This window comes from Leptodactylus fuscus, chromosome 2 (genome assembly GCF_031893055.1).
Source record: "Leptodactylus fuscus isolate aLepFus1 chromosome 2, aLepFus1.hap2, whole genome shotgun sequence".
Lineage (NCBI taxonomy): Eukaryota > Metazoa > Chordata > Amphibia > Anura > Leptodactylidae > Leptodactylus > Leptodactylus fuscus.
The window spans coordinates 215,893,683-215,911,864 of NC_134266.1; the positions used below are offsets into that span (position 1 = coordinate 215,893,683).

Consider the following 18,182-nt stretch of genomic DNA (forward strand, 5'->3'; position numbering starts at 1 on the left):
AGAAGACTTCTAAAGGTAGGAGAAGAACCAGCGTTGATTGGCCGACTGTATAGCATTCAGCCGATCAATGCTGGTACTGCGTCAAACTTTTCCATTCAAATAGCGAGTGGTACTCCATAGAGTACGAGTATTTCGAATACCGTAGTATTCGATCGAATACCTACTCGATCGAATACTACTCGCTCATCTCTAGACATTAGCCATCGCAGGGTACTGCTAAAATGGCTACAGAATTCATTAGAAAATGGTCAGTCGCCATCACCTTCCACATCAGGGAAATATGGGGCAGCTGCAGCGTTGGAGTCCTAGGTGTGAATCCTGCCAAGGACCACATCTGCATGTAGTTTATTTGTTCTCCCCATGTTTTTGTGGGTTTCCTCTGGGTACTTCGATTTCCTCCAACACTCCAAGACATACTGATAGGGAATGTAGATTGTGAGCCCTATATGGGACAGTGACTGACAATGTGTGTAAAGCACTGCGGAATACAATGGCGCTATATAAGATAAATAAATATAAATAACATGAACTGCTGATTATTCTTAAATCTAAAATAGATTATTTTTCGGAGGAAGTAGACCCTGAGAGAACATGATAAAACACATACAGGACCATACAGCAACAGTGATCTTAGAGAGTACACTGACTTTGAAAAGGATTGTACTTAGACCTTGAATGATGATACATTGTGGGCCTAAGAGTCCTACGTGTACCACCAATACCTCTGTAGAAGACTTCTATGAGAAACATGGGTCCGTTCCAAGTTAGAAATAAAAGCATCCATAACACATTAGAACAGTGGTGCACTCTAGTTTTCTATTTCTAGTACATGGGAGCATACTACAATGTATTTCCTGTTCTCGCTTCTATATATACAGCTCCCACACAATGTCATATTTCAGTCATGTTAATACAGCCCAAGACATAAAACACAGGCTCTTTAAGCAAACAAGCTTTAATTTGCTCCAGTATATTATAACACAAAGCACAGCTCGGCTTAAATGAGCAGTGACCCCAACCACAGCACTTTCATATACCCATATGGATAAAACAAAAAAAGTTACAATACAAAAAAAAAAACCACACACAATTTCATGGAGAATTGTAACTTCAAAGGATGAACTGTCTTTGATGTTTATGAGCCAGTTAATGGCAGGAGCCAAGTAGACAGTTTTTCGGTGTCTGTGACGACTTTCTTCTTGTTGGGTTTGATTAACTTCCTTGTTTTTCTGATACGTAATGGACATAAGCTATATAAATATGTTCTGTTAGAAGATCTTGTGTTACTAGAGTTAAAGGGCTTCTTGGTTCCTGTTCACCTTAAGAGATCATAAGGTAGAGCCTAGATAGATCTGTAAAAAATGGCCCAAAAAATAGCATGTGCTATTACAAACCCGTAATGAATGGGTTTTTAAACTGACAGTATGCAAGCCGTCCCCAAGCTGTTTTCCTGCAATTTTGGCGGTATCACAGCAGGCAGACAGCGGCACAAGTGGGACAGACCCTTACTGGGATTTTTTTTTTTTCTCTATAGGGCAGCAGGGTGGTGCAGTGGTTAGCAAGGGCGTAACAATCGTGGTCGCAGGGAGTGTGACTGCGACCAGGCCTGGTAAGGTACAGAGCCCGCGGCCAGCTGGAGATGGCTGGGGTCCAGTACCACTATGTCAGACTGCTATACATATTGTAAATGGAAAGGGGCCCTGGCATGTCCCCAGACCCCTTTTCAATACGTACTAGCCTAGGGAGGTGACTGAAAATAAACACATATACTCACCTCTCTGGTGATGATCCGTCACGTGACTGAGGCCTGTGATTAGTGCACCCACACGTGACCGCTGAGGACCAATCACAGACCTTAGCAAAGACGTCGCGAAGATGGCCAAAGATGCTGCAGACAAAGCCAGGATGTCCAGGAAAGCTAAAGCAAGGCGAGTATCAGTGTTTGTTATATTATTCAGCTTCCCTGGGTCTCCTATTATACTCTGGGGTCTAAAGAGGGGGGAGGGGGCCCGGGACAAAAGTTTTCACCCACAAGACACTTGTTACGCCACTGGTGGTTAGCACTGTAACCTTGAAGTGCTGGGGTCCTAGAAGTCCTTGCACGTTCTCCCAGTGTTTCTTCCAGGTACTCCAGTTTCCTCCCACACTCCAAAAGACATACTCATAGTGTCAGTGTTAACAATTAGAGATGAGCGAGTAGTATTTGATCGAATACTACGGTATTCGATCAAATACTGCGTTATTCTAAATACTCGTACTCAGCCTTTTACGTTTACCGCGTGATACCTGACAGAGTACGAATATTTTGAATACCGTAGTATTCGATCGAATACCTACTTGATCGAATACTACTCGCTCATCTCTATTGACAATATCTCTGTAAAGCGCAACGGAATATAATGGCGCTATACTAGTAATCAAAAATAAATTAATAATAATGGTCTATTTTTGTTAGTTCTGTGGGCAGCATGCAGAGCAACCTTATATACAGTTTTGCCGGAAAAGATTCAGTATCAATTGCGAAAAGGTAAACTTTCGATAAAATGAATGTAGATAACCAAGGTGGTATCAAATCCCTGTGTTTGATCCATGAGATACAGACATTTTTATCATATTTCCAGGAGTGAACACCGTACAGGGATCAGGACCTCCAGCATCATAGCCTTGTACTCACAATTTCAATATGGGAAAGCAGGAGTCCTCACTCAATGTTCGGTCCAGGGATTATTGCTGACATACCATGGACTACACATGGCTGTCAAACTGTTCTAAGGCACATAACTTCTTTTATTCTCCACCCACTCACGCCTTAGGAGTCTGAAAGGATGTCTTAATGATAAACATACAATGGCGGTTTTTATTTTTCTCTTACCAACTTCAATGGAGAACATAAAAACTGAAAAAATGCCTGTGGTTTTCAAAAGCTCCAGAAGTGCAATTGTAAATCATGCAGTTTGTTTGCAGAGTGGTTATATAGAAAATTACAGTGATTATGTCCCTAGGATTCCCCGCTGTCATAGCGTCACCATGGCGGAGACTGACACCCGATTGTTACTTATGAATGAGAAAACTGCATTGAAAGAATGTTACAGTCACTGGTTACAAATGACCAGGATATAGGGGCTGAAAGGGTTAATATAACATTGGAAACCCAGCCATGAGACAGCAGCACGTATAATTAGATCAAGGCACAAAATGTACATGTCAGGTGTAGACTATGCTATATACACAATTAGCAGCTAATAGTTTCCTAGGATACATCCACATTACAGCGTCTAGAGCAGTCGCACTGCACGCTCACGATCTGTTTACATGCATTTATTTGCAGACACTGCTTCCGTTTTCCTCAAAATGTCAGAAATTTTATTTCATTTATCAAGATCTGAGCAATGCTGAACCTTACCATATCAATTCACTAAAACATCTCGCAAAGTAGTCATCTCAAATCCATTTTATTGGTTTCTCCAACGTGGAATGAGCAAGCAAAACCTTCCATTGTGCAACCAATATTATGGTGTAAATGGTTAAGTCTATAACAAAGACAAGGCAAAATGGGTTTACCAAAGACCCGCAAGCATGACAACCCCAAACACGTAGGCCAAGAGAAAGTACAGTAGGGTAAGCCCTGAACATTACACAGTGCTATAGATCAAACAGACAACTTCATTATATGGAGTAGGAAGGTCATAACATATTGCGAGAGCCAATTCTCATCTTCATCCATCCATTTGTAAAGGCCGACTTACACCAATTTCAGTATCTGTATTGGTCAGAAATCTTTAGATTTTGCACATTAGGTTAATCTGGGCATTCACATAGCACACTGGATAGATAAGTCTACTCAGTTTGAGAATATTAGGAACATGACCTGGCCATTTGCCCCAGGCACCAAAATGTAAGCGCTGTCTAGTTTCATCACGCATGTTTGCCGGCAAATTGCTTCCTGTAATGAGATACTTTTGAGTAGACAAAGGACTAACATTTGTGTTTAATGTTTTATTGTTGAAACCTTCAAGTTTTACCTTGAAAAAGTGACAATTTACATTTTTGCAACAAACCCTAAAATAGCTTTGGTAGGGGTGCAAGCTGCAAAAATCACAATGCTACAAGGTTCCATATTGGATCCAAATCCCTGCATTTAAAAATACTATTCCACCCAAAGAAGAGGAAAAAAAATTCACTAAGGGCTCGTTCACTTCTGCGCCCGGCACTCCGTTATGCAGGTTTCATTTGAATGGGTGAGAAAGATGTCCGGCCGTGAGCGGCGGTGAGCGTTTTATGCTCTCCGCCGCAAAACCGGGTTTTTTAATCCGGACAGAGTTGGACATGCAGTACTCTGGACATGCAGTGTCCGGATTTTAAAAAAACGGTTCCGCGGCGGAGCCACTCATGACCGGACCCGGTCTGTGGTTTCCATCTTCTTGCATGCAGAAGACTGAAACTACAGAACGGACTGCTGAACGCAGGTGTGAACCTAGCGTAAACTGTTAAATTTATTTATTTGCATATAGAGAGCCTGCAGAGGGAGATCAGAGGGGAACTTCCTCATGGACACTCCCCCGACCCATGCATGAAGGTTTTAACATTTTGCTTTCACTGTAATAACACAGTATCAGAGAGTCAGGGTTACATGCATATGAACGTGTGCATTATAGGGTCTGTGGGAAAACCGCGTGGACGCCCAATGACATATCAGTGTGTAGCCCATGCCCTGCACCGGCCTATTCATTTCTTGCAGAGAGCCTGAGCTGTAAAGTGGACGGGAATAGAACTTGTCCTGAGTTTTGTACCAGACTCACTGCCCCCTACATGCACTGTGATATTAAATGGGAATGTGTAAGGGGTCATACAAAATAAGGGTGATGGCTGTTAAAGCATAGGTCATGTTCTTATGCATGGAGCCTAAAGTCAGCCATATACTTTCGATGGTGTTTGGCCAAAAGGCCATCTTGCCCAATTCCCTCATAGCATGTGCACTGAACTGGGTGAGGGGAGAAAGTGGTTGCCAGAAACTTTAGTCTGTGGCTTATCTACCCAAAAACAAAAGGACCAGACAGTTGAATTTCAATCCTTATCTCCTTGACATCTATTATCAGGGAACAGTGGTTAGGCCAACATGAAGCAGATGACAAACTCGCCATGATGTGATAATTCTATATGGACGGTGTCTACAATATATCATTTTGACTGCATTGTCCCTTTAAGCAGGGGGCACATAAACATTAAAATTAAAACCGTAATAAAAAAATGAATTGCATCATTCTAACATCTGCCGTTCCCTTGGCTCCTTTATAAATGAGCTCATCTCCTAGGTTTTCTTCATGTAAACACTTTCCTGCCATTTCCAAACTGACCACATATCAACATATCAGACTGTGCGGACCCCAAACACAAACTGAGGCCTATTACCCCTATAAACACTCCCCACCTACACACACAACACACAACAAAAAGTGATTTCAATGGCACAAAAATGGGCACATTCTGGTCTTGGATGCCAATATTTAATAAATGCATTAGTTACAGCCACAATCTGCAGATGACAAAGCTAAAGTACATCAGAACCGCAGTGCCTGAGATTGTGAATGGTAAGGCGTACAGTAATGAGTCTTCTTTTCATAGTTCCGGTAACTTGCTCTTTTTTTGGGAAAGTTAAACAGAAAATCACACGTCTGGCATTTCTGCTACTGCTCAAACCACAAAATGCTTTTATATCCAACATGCACAGATACTGACTGAGTCAACGCCTAATTCCAGATTGCTAGCCTATGGGCAATACTGAAACATTGCTCAGTAATTTATCCATTAATATTTTGTCCCTATTCTGACTTGCTACATCAAATGCACAAAGGGAAAGAATGCAGTAACGTTATTTGTGTATTGCGGTCGCTCACTCAATTTGTATGAGAGCGGCCATGCTACACACTTCGGATTTTGCCCCATCATGAGTATGTAGTCACTGTGCCATGACTGTACCAAGTTTAATAAGTTCGTTGGATGACCTAAAATCTTTACAACCATGTCCACCCTGCAGATATAAAGGAAAGACCTCTACCGTGAACCCCATGGAGTCACACTGTAGTCCTAATTGGAACCAACTCCAGCCTTATGTTACTGTTCAGATTCTGCCAGGACAGCCTGAGGAGTGCCAAATACCACATTAGCAGACCTGTCAACTCCCATTGATGATCATAGATTCAGCCACATACCAACCTACAGAAAATAAAAGATACTGGACATAGACTGACTGTGCTTTTGAGCGTTTCTCATTACATGCCCTGTTTTATGATACATTCACATGCCACAAAGCATTTTCCATCTTTGTGCCTCTGCCATTCTTCTACACATGAATGCCTTCAAGGCCAAGTGAGCAGTGCAGTTATCTACAGCATGGCATGGATGGATGAGCTAGATGAAAGTCCAGCAAAAGTTTATCCTCACAAAAGTTTTAATGTGAGGAATCTAAGGCCTTGGTCTCATATATCCATTGCCACATTTCTCTACTGTAGTAGTGAAGTACTAAAGCCTAAAGTCATATACTTGAAATAGCATTTGACCAAAAGCTACCTTGCTCAACTCCCCCATATACATGCATACTCAGCCGAGCACTGCATGTGCACTGAACTGGGTGAGGGGAGAAAGTGTCTTATCTCCCCAAGAATAAAAGGACCAGGCAGTTGAGTTTCAATCCTTATCTCCCCGCCACCTTCTATCAGGGAACAGTGGTTAGGTCAACGTGAAACTGATGACAAACTCCCTAGAATGTGATGATCTAGAATCATTTCTACTATTCAGCACATCAGTTTACACAGCGTTTACTCTGAGCTGGACATCTTGTGGCAAATAGAAAAATGTCTTGTGCAACATTTATGTGTCCAGCTATTACAACAGACAGAGATGTGAATCAGTAGAGAGGGGTACCAAATCCCCTTCCCATGGGTGATATGAATCTTTTCTCTGGTTCCCCATCCATAAGTGCATGAATATTAGAAGGCATTGTAAGAAAAAGGTATCAGGGTTAAGTAGCCCTGGCCTCTTCTGTTCAGGGGGAGGCAGTTTCAATCAGCAACACGAACACCAAATATTTAGATTTGTTAATCTACATAAAGATACCTTGTATACTTTTACTGCAGAGATCATTTTAGATTCACTATACAAGTAGATTATTACATGCAGTTTATAGAAATGGAAAAATCACTTTACATTTTGCAGGAAACACTTGAAATGGCAAAGTGTCCACTCTGGTCAAATTCAATAGTCTCATCATAGTTGCAATATTGTTTTTGTCTTCCTCCACACATTCACAAGTCTCCCACAGGGTGTTCCTACTTACATACCATTTTACTACACGGTTCACAGTATTGTAGAAAACACTACAGTGCTGTACAAAAATGATTCCGCATCTAAAAACTATAAACAAAAACTAAAGAGTTGGATGTAATGCATTAGAGCCAAAATGACACCTTTACAAAAAAAAGTAAGTTATTCTTTTCAAGCCAAACTTGTAATAAGGTTCAGGCATATTGGATTTCAACATGCTCCATGTGTTTTGCTCTCAAAAAAGATAACCCGCCATCAGAGGTGTCTCCCAGGGGACAAAGAGTGATACACCACTGGCAAACATGCAGGCTCAGCCAAACAAGTATGCATGTGTATGTGGGTCAGAAGGAATAGATGTCAACTAGATAAGCATACGGCCCACAGCTATGCAAGTTAAAAATAACCAATGGACCAAATTATACATACACACTGACAAAAATAACAACGTACCAGGAAGGAGCAGGCAGAGTCTAATGAAACTTAGTGTGAATGTAATGATAATATATGTGTAAGGGATTACAATATTACATCAAAAAGATAAGTTTATTGGGGAAAACTGCACAATTGAAAGGAGACTCTAGTACCCTTTTGGGTCTCCTCTAGCCCAGATACAAGACAAGATACAGTTGGTCCAGGAAGTATACAGGTTATCTATATACATGGTTGTCCGGTGACACATTTGCCTACAGATGTTATAGCTGGGCCTGTAAATACTGTATACTTGTAGATGTCTGAAGCTGGCGTCCCAGCAGGTCCCATAAATGTTTGATTCATCTGGGGAGCAGGGAGGCCAAGGAAACGTTGCAATGTAGCACACTACGGCACACTACCCAAAGGTAGCACCTGAAAATCTTTTTCTAGAGCAGTAGAGAAAGCAGTTCTACATCTTTTTGCGGCAAGATCCGGCCTCTAACCAGATCATACTTGTAACTATTTACATATCTGCATGCACACTTTACAAACATGAAAGCAGAAACATCTACCAAATCTAAGAGTCAACCATGATAAGGCATTTACGCAAAACAGAGAGAATACATAAATATATCGGATGGTAGACGGAAGAGAAAAAATACAGAAGAGGAAACTGTCAAACGCCCAGTCTGTCCATTGATAATTCTTTAGCCATGGACCTATAGGAATTTACAATTTATTCCGGTTAAATGACTAAATTCGCCCTTTCCTTTTAGCAGTCTGAAGTCATCACAAGAAAAATTTAGTGTCATGATTCACTGACATCTCACATGATGTTATACAGTGAGGCACATGGAGAGGATGTGACCTCATGTTCCGAGAGGAAGTGGTTAGTTAAAGGAGCCATGTGGGGCACATCCTCATGGTCTTCATTTAGAAGTAATATGTGAGGTCAGGATGATTTAACTCTTTCACCATATTTTACTGTTTATGAATCACAACTATGCAGAACTAGGAGACGGAGAGCAGAAAAGTGAGCAAGAGAGAGCGCGCGCGCGAGAGAGCGCGCGCGCGAGAGAGCGCGCGCGCGAGAGAGCGCGCGCGCGAGAGAGCGCGCGCGAGAGAGAGAGCGCGCGCGCGAGAGAGAGCGCGCGCGAGAGAGAGCGCGCGAGAGAGCGCGCGCGAGAGAGAGCGCGCGCGAGAGAGAGCCGGCGGAGAGAGAGCGCGGGCGCGAGAGAGAGCGGCGCGCGGAGAGAGGGCCGGAGAGAGCGCGAGAGAGAGAGCGCGCGAGAGAGAGCGCGCGGAGAGAGGCGACAGAGAGCGCGCGCGAGAGAGAGCGCGCGCGAGAGAGAGCGCGCGCGAGAGAGAGCAGCGCGCGAGAGAGAGCGCGCGCGAGAGAGAGCGCGCGCGAGAGTGAGCGCGCGAGCGAGAGAGAGCGCGCGCGAGAGAGAGGCGAGGAGAGCGCGCGAGAGAGAGCGCTGCGCGAGAGAGAGCGCGCGCGAGAGAGAGCGCGCGCGAGAGAGAGAGCGCGCGAGAGAGGAGCGCGCGAGAGAGAGCGCGCGCGAGAGAGAGCGCGCGCGAGAGAGCGCGCGCGAGAGAGAGAGCGCGCGAGAGAGAGCGCGCGGAGAGAGAGCGCGCGAGAGAGAGAGCGCGCGAGAGAGAGAGCGCGCGCGAGAGAGAGGAGCGCGCGAGAGAGAGCGCGCGAGAGAGAGCGCGCGAGAGAGAGCGCGCGAGAGAGAGCGCGCGAGAGAGAGCGCGCGAGAGAGAGCGCGCGAGAGAGAGCGCGCGAGAGAGAGCGCGCGAGAGAGAGAGCGCGAGAGAGAGAGCGCGAGAGAGAGAGCGCGAGAGAGAGAGCGCGAGAGAGAGAGCGCGAGAGAGAGAGCGCGAGAGAGAGAGCGCGAGAGAGAGAGCGCGCGAGAGAGAGCGCGCGAGAGAGAGCGCGCGAGAGAGAGCGCGCGAGAGAGAGCGCGCGAGAGAGAGCGCGCGAGAGAGAGAGCGCGAGAGAGAGAGCGCGAGAGAGAGAGCGCGAGAGAGAGAGCGCGAGAGAGAGAGCGCGAGAGAGAGAGCGCGAGAGAGAGAGCGCGAGAGAGAGCGCGCGAGAGAGAGCGCGCGAGAGAGAGCGCGCGAGAGAGAGCGCGCGAGAGAGAGCGCGCGAGAGAGAGCGCGCGAGAGAGAGCGCGCGAGAGAGAGCGCGCGAGAGAGAGCGCGCGAGAGAGAGCGCGCGAGAGAGAGCGCGCGAGAGAGAGCGCGCGAGAGAGCGCGCGAGAGAGAGAGAGCGAGAGAGAGAGAGCGAGAGAGAGAGAGAGCGAGAGAGAGAGAGAGCGAGAGAGAGAGAGAGCGAGAGAGAGAGCGAGAGAGAGAGAGCGAGAGAGAGAGAGCGAGAGAGCGAGAGAGAGAGAGCGAGAGAGAGAGAGCGAGAGAGAGAGAGCGAGAGAGAGAGAGCGAGAGAGAGAGAGCGAGAGAGAGAGAGCAAACTGCACTGCAATCCCTTGTTTTCAAGCCTGACGAGGTTTAACTTCAACCTGTCAGACTTTCCATGTACCCCTTAAATTCTACATATGGATTTGCTAACGTGGAAAAAAAAAAATCTTTGCCATATTCTCCACAGAGACCGAGACTGTCCATGTGTGAATGTGAACATTAAAACCTCCTTCCATAAATCTGCTTTTCCTCAAGTTTAATCACTATGGTAACTAATTAACTCTATGCGTAACTATGTATTCCATCAAAACGTGCAGCCCCGCAGAGATGAAAGGACTGGGGCTGCCGGAGCACCCCGGGCCAAAACATCTACGACTCTTCATTGTGTGTTTGAGATTACTACTATAGTCCTTGTCCCTGTACAGAGACAATATATATTAGTTACAGTCAGAACCAGCCATATTACGAGTGCAGTCATATGATTCTTGTAACAAATTCCTTACCCGGTCCATACAGACTGTGGCGGTGTTTTAATGGGATTTTGTGTGTGGGCAGGATCCAGAGGCAGGCACATTTATCAGGCTTGTCAGTACAGTGCCTGTCTAAACACACTATACATGGCTCTATCGGGTGATATTTCCACTAGAGGCGCCATTGTTTGTCTTCTATTTTCTTTGACTAATCTCTATAATCAAGCAGACATCTGTTTTACCATTATAGAATATGTCTGAAAGCTTTTCCATTGTAAGAATATCCATTCACAAAAGATACCCCACAGAGTACACAAAGTCGGTGCAGGAAGATCAAATCATAGTATGCAAACAATTCTATTGTTTTTCCAAAGCAAGGCCTTGTATTTATAATCTCCAAGGAAAACGTTTATTTTACTATTGTTTATTTTAAGAAAATCTATTTGTTAGTTTATGCCGGAAACTTAAAAGAATCTCATTTACCCTAAAATATCTATGTGAAAGTCGTGTTGTATGGAGTTCACACCACAGTGCCATACGGATACAACACACAATCCCATATAGCCTGCCTATAAATATTCAGTATTTTACAAGCTACAGGACTTTTAATAGTCATTTATTTATAGTAACACAGCTTGTCCCACTAAAAAAACAAACCCAAAAAACAAAACATCAGGTTCAACCTAATATCCTGCATTGCTGATCCAAAGGATGGCAAAAATTCCTAGACACAAAACATCTTACTGAAAAATTCCTTCTGGTCTCCAGATATGGCAACACACATAAATTGTTGGATCAAAGATCTATCTAATAGCTATAAATTGCATTATTATGACAATTTTAAACCAATTTAGTAAATTTCCCATGACCAGTCTCACCTGCCCCTGGCGCTCCAGTGTCTCATGCTGCAGTCCAGTCCTGTGGCTTGTTCCAGCAGAAGTCCTCTTTGCATGTGACCACTGAGGCCAATCAGCGGCCTAAGTGACATCCTGGGTTCTTCCCACGTCTGATGATGACTTCCGATCAAGCCCCAGGGCACTGTAGGACTGTCCAGCGGCCTGGGATACCGTATCGCCAGGGATAGAAGAGTATGGGGTTTTTTTGTTGTTGAACATAGCACTCTCTATTCTGGGAGCTTCTCCCTGCAGAAAAATGTGCACTACAATGGCTGGACTTTTAGACGGAGGCCCACAGCTTTTTTATTGCAGATTTTGCGGTGCTTTTTTTGAGCCAAATCTAAGAGTGAATTGAGGAGAAGGTAGAAGTATTTCCTACATATTTCCTATTCCTTTTGCAGCCATTTTGGCTACGGCTCAAAATAAAATCTGCAACATAAAAAGTTGCGTTTAAGCAATGTGGGGCCTCAGTCTGATAGTTACCCCAGGGAATGGTAAAGGAGGAACTAGTAACATTAACACTTCACTAGTATAGGTACAGACTAATACCACCTATATGAACCCAAGGGCTACATATGCAGTCTGTGGGTCAGTAAAAATGGCAGAAATGACACAAGGATCGGTATCCGTGTGACATCAATGGTTTTCACTGACTCATATATTGAAAATGAATGACAGAGCTGTAAACATGGACAGGTATAGGATCTGCTCTATATTTTGCGGCTCTTCAATTCAGTCCAGTTACACAGTTACAAAAACTACGGCTGTGTGTATGGGCCCTTATTTTTATCCACAATTGTGGGGTAAAAAAAAAAAAAAAGTATGGTCACATGAATAAGACCGTAACGTTCTGCACTATGATGTGTGATCTTTTATGTGCTAATGAAGACTGAATTACACTATTTAGCATAGTAAACTGTGAATCATACAGGAAATGTCTAGTGCCATATGTTAGTTGCAGCTTAGGGTTGCATAACAGTGCCAGACTTTATCTTTCTTTTTAACAGGTAAATATCCTTCATAGCATATGAAGTAGCCCCCAATTTAATGTCTGGGCTATGGCGCTAATACATGCATCTAACAGAATGAATGACAAATTTTAGATAGCAGCACCAGAAAATAGATCTTGCGTATCACGAATCTATACAGTTCTGAAATATCTACTGTATCTGGCATAGTTTACTTAACTATGAGGATAAAATCCAACTGCCCAAAGTTAATAATAGCACAACACAGATAACCAATTGCATCTACATGTCCAGACTGCTATCTGCAGCTACTGTAATAAGAGTATAGTCAATGGTATCCATTGGGCGCTGCTGGTGTCTGTCATATGACACAACAGGCTCTGCAGAATTTTTTCTTTCATCTTTCTGCTTCTATAACAATACCCAATGTAATGAGATGGGAAAGCTAGACACACACGGCATAACATGTTTTTCTGGCAATAAGACAAACTGAATCAAACACGCTTTATCTTAGCAGAATAATGACGGTTTCACCCTACAATAATAAGCACGCTCTTTAATACCGAGGACTATAGGGTACTACTAGACCAAAATGAGATATGTGATGATCTATTCATGTGAATTCTGCAGGTGGGGTGTATTATGGTAAATATCTGATATTTATCAGAGGTATATATATGGGTAAAAATGTCTGACTTGCATTACTTAATATAAAATACGGTGTGTGAACAGTTTTCTATAGATGCTGAAATGGGGACTATTACCACAAAGTAAAACTAGCTTTCTGACACATGGGACATGCCCACAGTGGGATAGCCATTGTGAAATCAACAGTGGTCATCCAGCTGCGATGAAGTGTTGTAGATGAGTTAATCAAATTCCATCCATACACTGCAGAAAAAAACTACATACCTTGCATTGCGGGTTTTGAACACAGAGCACATCAATTATTGCTGCGTGTTCAGCTGCGGTATTCGAGGTTGAAATCTGGGGCAGAGGCCTGGGAATCACGGCAGAAAGTCACAGTGAAACCCAGCCAATTTCACCTGTCTTTTGCTGCAGCCAGGACTGCTGAGCACCCAATGTAGTCTTAGGCTAAGTTCACACAGAGTTTTTTAGTCAGGATTTTGAGGCCATATTCGACTCAAAATACTGATCAAAAAGATGGCTCCCATTGAAATCAATGGGAGCCGTTCAGGTCTTTTTTACGGGAGCTGTTTCGCCTCGCGATTCGGCCTGAAGACACATCCTCCTCCGGACTAGGCCCATTCATTGGGCCTAATCCAGAGCAGAGTGCACGGCTGGATGCTGGTGCAGTGCACCGGCTTTCAGACGCCGCTACCCGGTTTCTGGTCCAGAACCTAAGGCGGCCACCACCTCAGGTTCCAGACCAAAAAACTCTGTCTGAACTTAGCCAGATCTGACAATGGTAAGTGGTGTAAGCACTTCCACCAGAGTATCAGTTTTCACTTGTGGTCATAGCACATTGGAACCAGCAACCACAGGTGAAAATGAGTGATCTGGCATTTTTGGCCATGCCCAGGTGCACCAAATAGCTAATCTGCATATGGATTAAAGACAGATTTGTTTTCAGTAACGAGATTACACCAACAGCTCCTACAACAGGATATAAGTGGTTTAGAGGCGATTCTGGTGGGGTGGGGTCTCCCTTTATGGTAAAGCAAGCACAAAATATTAAAATGTCACCACACATTTTTTTTTAAATGCCTGTAAGAATATATTACAGGTAAATTGGCCATTGAAGGATTACAGCTTGTCACAGTAACAATGAAGAAATTAAGGGGACGCGCACTTAGGAGCAGATTCAATGCCTCAATTTCCACCCATTGTTCTCCCACAAGTAAAAGTAATTAAAAGGGTTGTCATAGAATTACACATATAACATAATGCAACAAAAGGAAGACGGCTATGCATTATAAGGTAAAGAATCTAGACAAGACTACTGTCTTGACCCCATTGTTTATAGTGCGTGCAGTGCATAGGAGTGCAATTCCAGGCAATATGACTCACAGCTGACACCACTATCTCTGTTCAGCCATTGGAAATGAATGCAATAAAGCCACCATAACTGTAAAGCAACATTTACTTAGAGAATAACAGTTACCGTCTATGATATCATGATGCTCATTTGATACTGCATACAACCATATTCCAGAAATGTTTGAGCGTTGCATTATATATCCACAGTAACTTTGTTATGGAACCATTCTACACTGTATAAAATCGCAGACACACAGAGATTCTTATATTGTATTGCAGAAATTCTCATACAGAATGCAGAGTGCCTATGGGCTATACCTAAAGGGAATGCATCATAAACGCCATCATAAAGGGTGCCAGCTATGTCATGTGCATAAACCCTTAGAAATCAGGTTAATAGATAGATTCAAAGCTACGAAATGGTGAGAATCTGCAAAGCATAGGTACTCGTAATAGCGTTCTCCACTCAGTACTTCACTGTACTGGGATGTCCACAGATTGTTATTGGAGTGGCACCACACATGCGTCAACCTGTCACGTGGTTTGGGGACGCTAAACCAGAAGCTGTCTTTACATACATGTGGTTTTCTTCTCCAAAATTTTCAGCATTGGAGAGATGTGCTCCCAATGCACCAGAAGCCTTTGCAGTACATCTCTGTAGCATTGTGCATGAGATCCACATACAGTGCATGTGTAGTAAAGCAGAAAGGTACTGTCCTAGCTTCACTGCAGAAATGCATATAGCAACAAACATTTGGACGTAGGACACTAAACCCCCAGTCCATAGTGACATGTCTTGCAGGTTCCCTTTAACTACATCTCCATCCAAACTCATCCTCTCCTGTCATGCAGTAAGGAGGAACAGGGAATTTAAGATTCCTATTGTAGTCATCAGCGGAGGTCCCACCTAATAAATATTATTTGGACCTTTGCCAGTACTCTTTGCCTCCTTGTAGAGTTCCGATGGGTCATGTTTGGAGTTAGTGATGGTGAAGCATTGACGACTACTGTTCTCTAAAAGGTGGAATATTTAAAGTACTTTTCCTACATAAAAACTTCACAATGTGACTTCGGCCCTATATTTCTCACAGTTCACAGAACACATTACTTATTCAGTACCATGCATTTCAATATATGCTCTGCATACTAAAGAAGGTATCAATGTTTAATAAAGCGAATATTATTCAGGTCCAAGCATATACTGGCCAGAGATTAGCAAATTCCTCTAATATCTTCACAGGTCAATTTCATTACACTGAACATTCAGGGAATGAACAATTTCCATTTGCTTCAGCTACTGATGGCGTCCAAATGAAATTCCAGGACCCTCTGACAGTAAAGGACCCTTACATTACCTCCCAGCTGTTCCCCCTACATCCAGCCTGCAGATCTCAGGACTGAACCAGCCAACAATGCCGCACTGTTAACAATGACAACATCTGCTTTCGGGGTGACTTTCATTCTTGTGAAACCTAACACATTTATTGTGCATCTTCCTTACATCTGTCACAAGGGCTTGGCTGCCAAAGGGGTGACCTCTGGCAGTGGAGGAGAAGAGATTACAGAAATAACTCAAGAATTCCTCTATCATATGATAACATCACTAGACTTATTTTAAAGGAACACTCACAGTATACAGAAATATTTAGTTAGCAGTTAGACAGAGATCAATTCATCCTCATAATACCCCTCACTTTTACATACCAGTCCTCTGGGCATAAATTTAGATGTGCGGCATCTTCTACTGATATTCCCACCCCAAATGGTGTGACACTCAGTGCCCAAACAACACTGTCCAACCAGCAAACTGTATAGATCCAGTACCACATGTGCCAAGGCCATTAAAGATAGTGATGCCCTCTTCAATAGTCACAACTGGCCGGACATCCCTGTGCCACAGCTTCCACCATAGATCTAGCTATTAGAAATTGTAGTCATGTATTTCTGTAATGTGTGTAAACCTCGGTGACAATCAATTTGGCTGCTATTAATGTTTCTATATGGGTGGTCAGACGCCTTTTCCAGTATGTTGAATGGAAATAACACAAAAATATACGTATACGGTTATACTGCACGGTAAAGCGGGATCACAAGCCCCATGGGACCAGGAGGTCCTATAAAGAATGTTACCCTGAATTTCCATAGTCTTGAATGGCATTGCTCCCTGGTTATACTGTATAATGGGTGCGGCGTAGTTAATGTTGCATAACTAGGCAGATTTAGGAGAGGAGTTACAACTCCACTGGGATTGATAAATACGGGCACATTTCTATCCATGCCACCATTATATCCCAGGTCATGGGGATTGAGAATCTGCAGCTATTAATGCGGCTATGGACACCAGATGGCCGGAGATTCCTGAGCTCAGCTGTGCTGGTAACTGGGTGCAGGATGGAGGATTAGCAGATTCCAGGGCCCAGGCTGATGCCATGATGGTGTGCAGTGCCTGCTGGTGCCCAGGTACTGGCAGACATGGCCTATAAGATGCTACCTGCACACCCAGGAGCCCCATAGCTGGCCATACACAATGGGCAGGACGTGCTCTCCTGTATACAGTGTGCATCTCCCACATAACCACTCCCCCTGCCCGTGTCTGGCATTGTGTCTGTGCCCCCCTAATCCCAGCGCTCACCCGCCTCCCCCTACCAATAATCCGCCATGGTCGCACCCTGCTCCAGTCCAGCCCGCAGCCCCCTCACCTCAGACCGGTCTCACGCTGTCCCCGCCGCCCGCTCCTGCTGCAGTTTGGAATCCCCTCCAGGTCCCCGAAGCTTGGAGCAGCCGCGGCCCGTGACGTCACGGGTTTAAAGCTCTGGCCCCGGCCCCTCGTGTGCAGCCAATGAGAGGCGGCCCCGGCCAGCGCTCCCCAGATGTTTCCCATCCTGAGGGGAGGGGGAAGGGGCTCCACACAAGTAAAGTTCTGGCGCTGGGACAGGACGTGCACAACACACATGTATTATGTCACCACACAGGTAACTTCCTCAATGCAGACCCCTGCCCTGGATAATAATGGGGGAGGGGGCTTCTAGGAAGGATGAAGACTGCGGACAAAGCGAATGGATACCTTCCCATGACTAGTAACCCCATAGCCCAGCAATCCTGTAGTGTGTAGGTCCTCCCCAGGTGGTACATGATGTGTCCCAGGGGCACCCACCAGGGCTCCAGGCTGTGCTTTTAATAGGTAGCACAGTGTAGATCTGAGCCACATTGGGGTACTCTCATGTTAGAGTAGGGGGGTTGGCTCTTTGCACAATTTGACGTGCTTTAAAAATTAAAAAAAAAAAAAGCCCCCCACCAAAAAAGGCAACGCAAATGACTAAAAAATGCACTTTGTATTGTGTTTTTGAATTCCCTATTGCATTGATGGCCTCCCCCTCCCCACCCCCCCCCCCACACACTTAGACATACCTGACCCCCACAAATTATAATATACAATATAATGCCCTTCATTTGCCCATCACACAGTCATATCCCCCAGCAGTGGCCCCATATAACATAATATCTCCGCATTAGCCCATCACATATTTTACACAGATTTTAGGTACAACTCATCTAGCTGCTACTTACAGAAGTACTCCGATGACTCCGCAATAGTAGGGCTCATCACTCGTGGAGACGACAGAGAGTACAGAGACTTAAAGCGGGACTTTGAGGACTGGAGCCAGAGGAACCACCTCAGGATTAATGCTGGGAAG

At 44.4% G+C, this 18,182-nt stretch overlaps 1 protein-coding gene across 1 annotated transcript in view; it reads right to left on the reverse strand.

Annotated features, from left to right (window-relative positions):
- The window catches only part of NCKAP5L (NCK associated protein 5 like), a 66,995-nt gene extending 49,690 nt beyond the window's left edge, over positions 1-17,305 (reverse strand). The window contains exon 1 of the mRNA XM_075265509.1: positions 17,187-17,305. The gene's annotated coding sequence lies outside the window, so the exon portion shown is untranslated. The remainder of the gene's footprint in view (positions 1-17,186) is intronic.
- Positions 17,306-18,182: the final 877 nt, after the last annotated feature.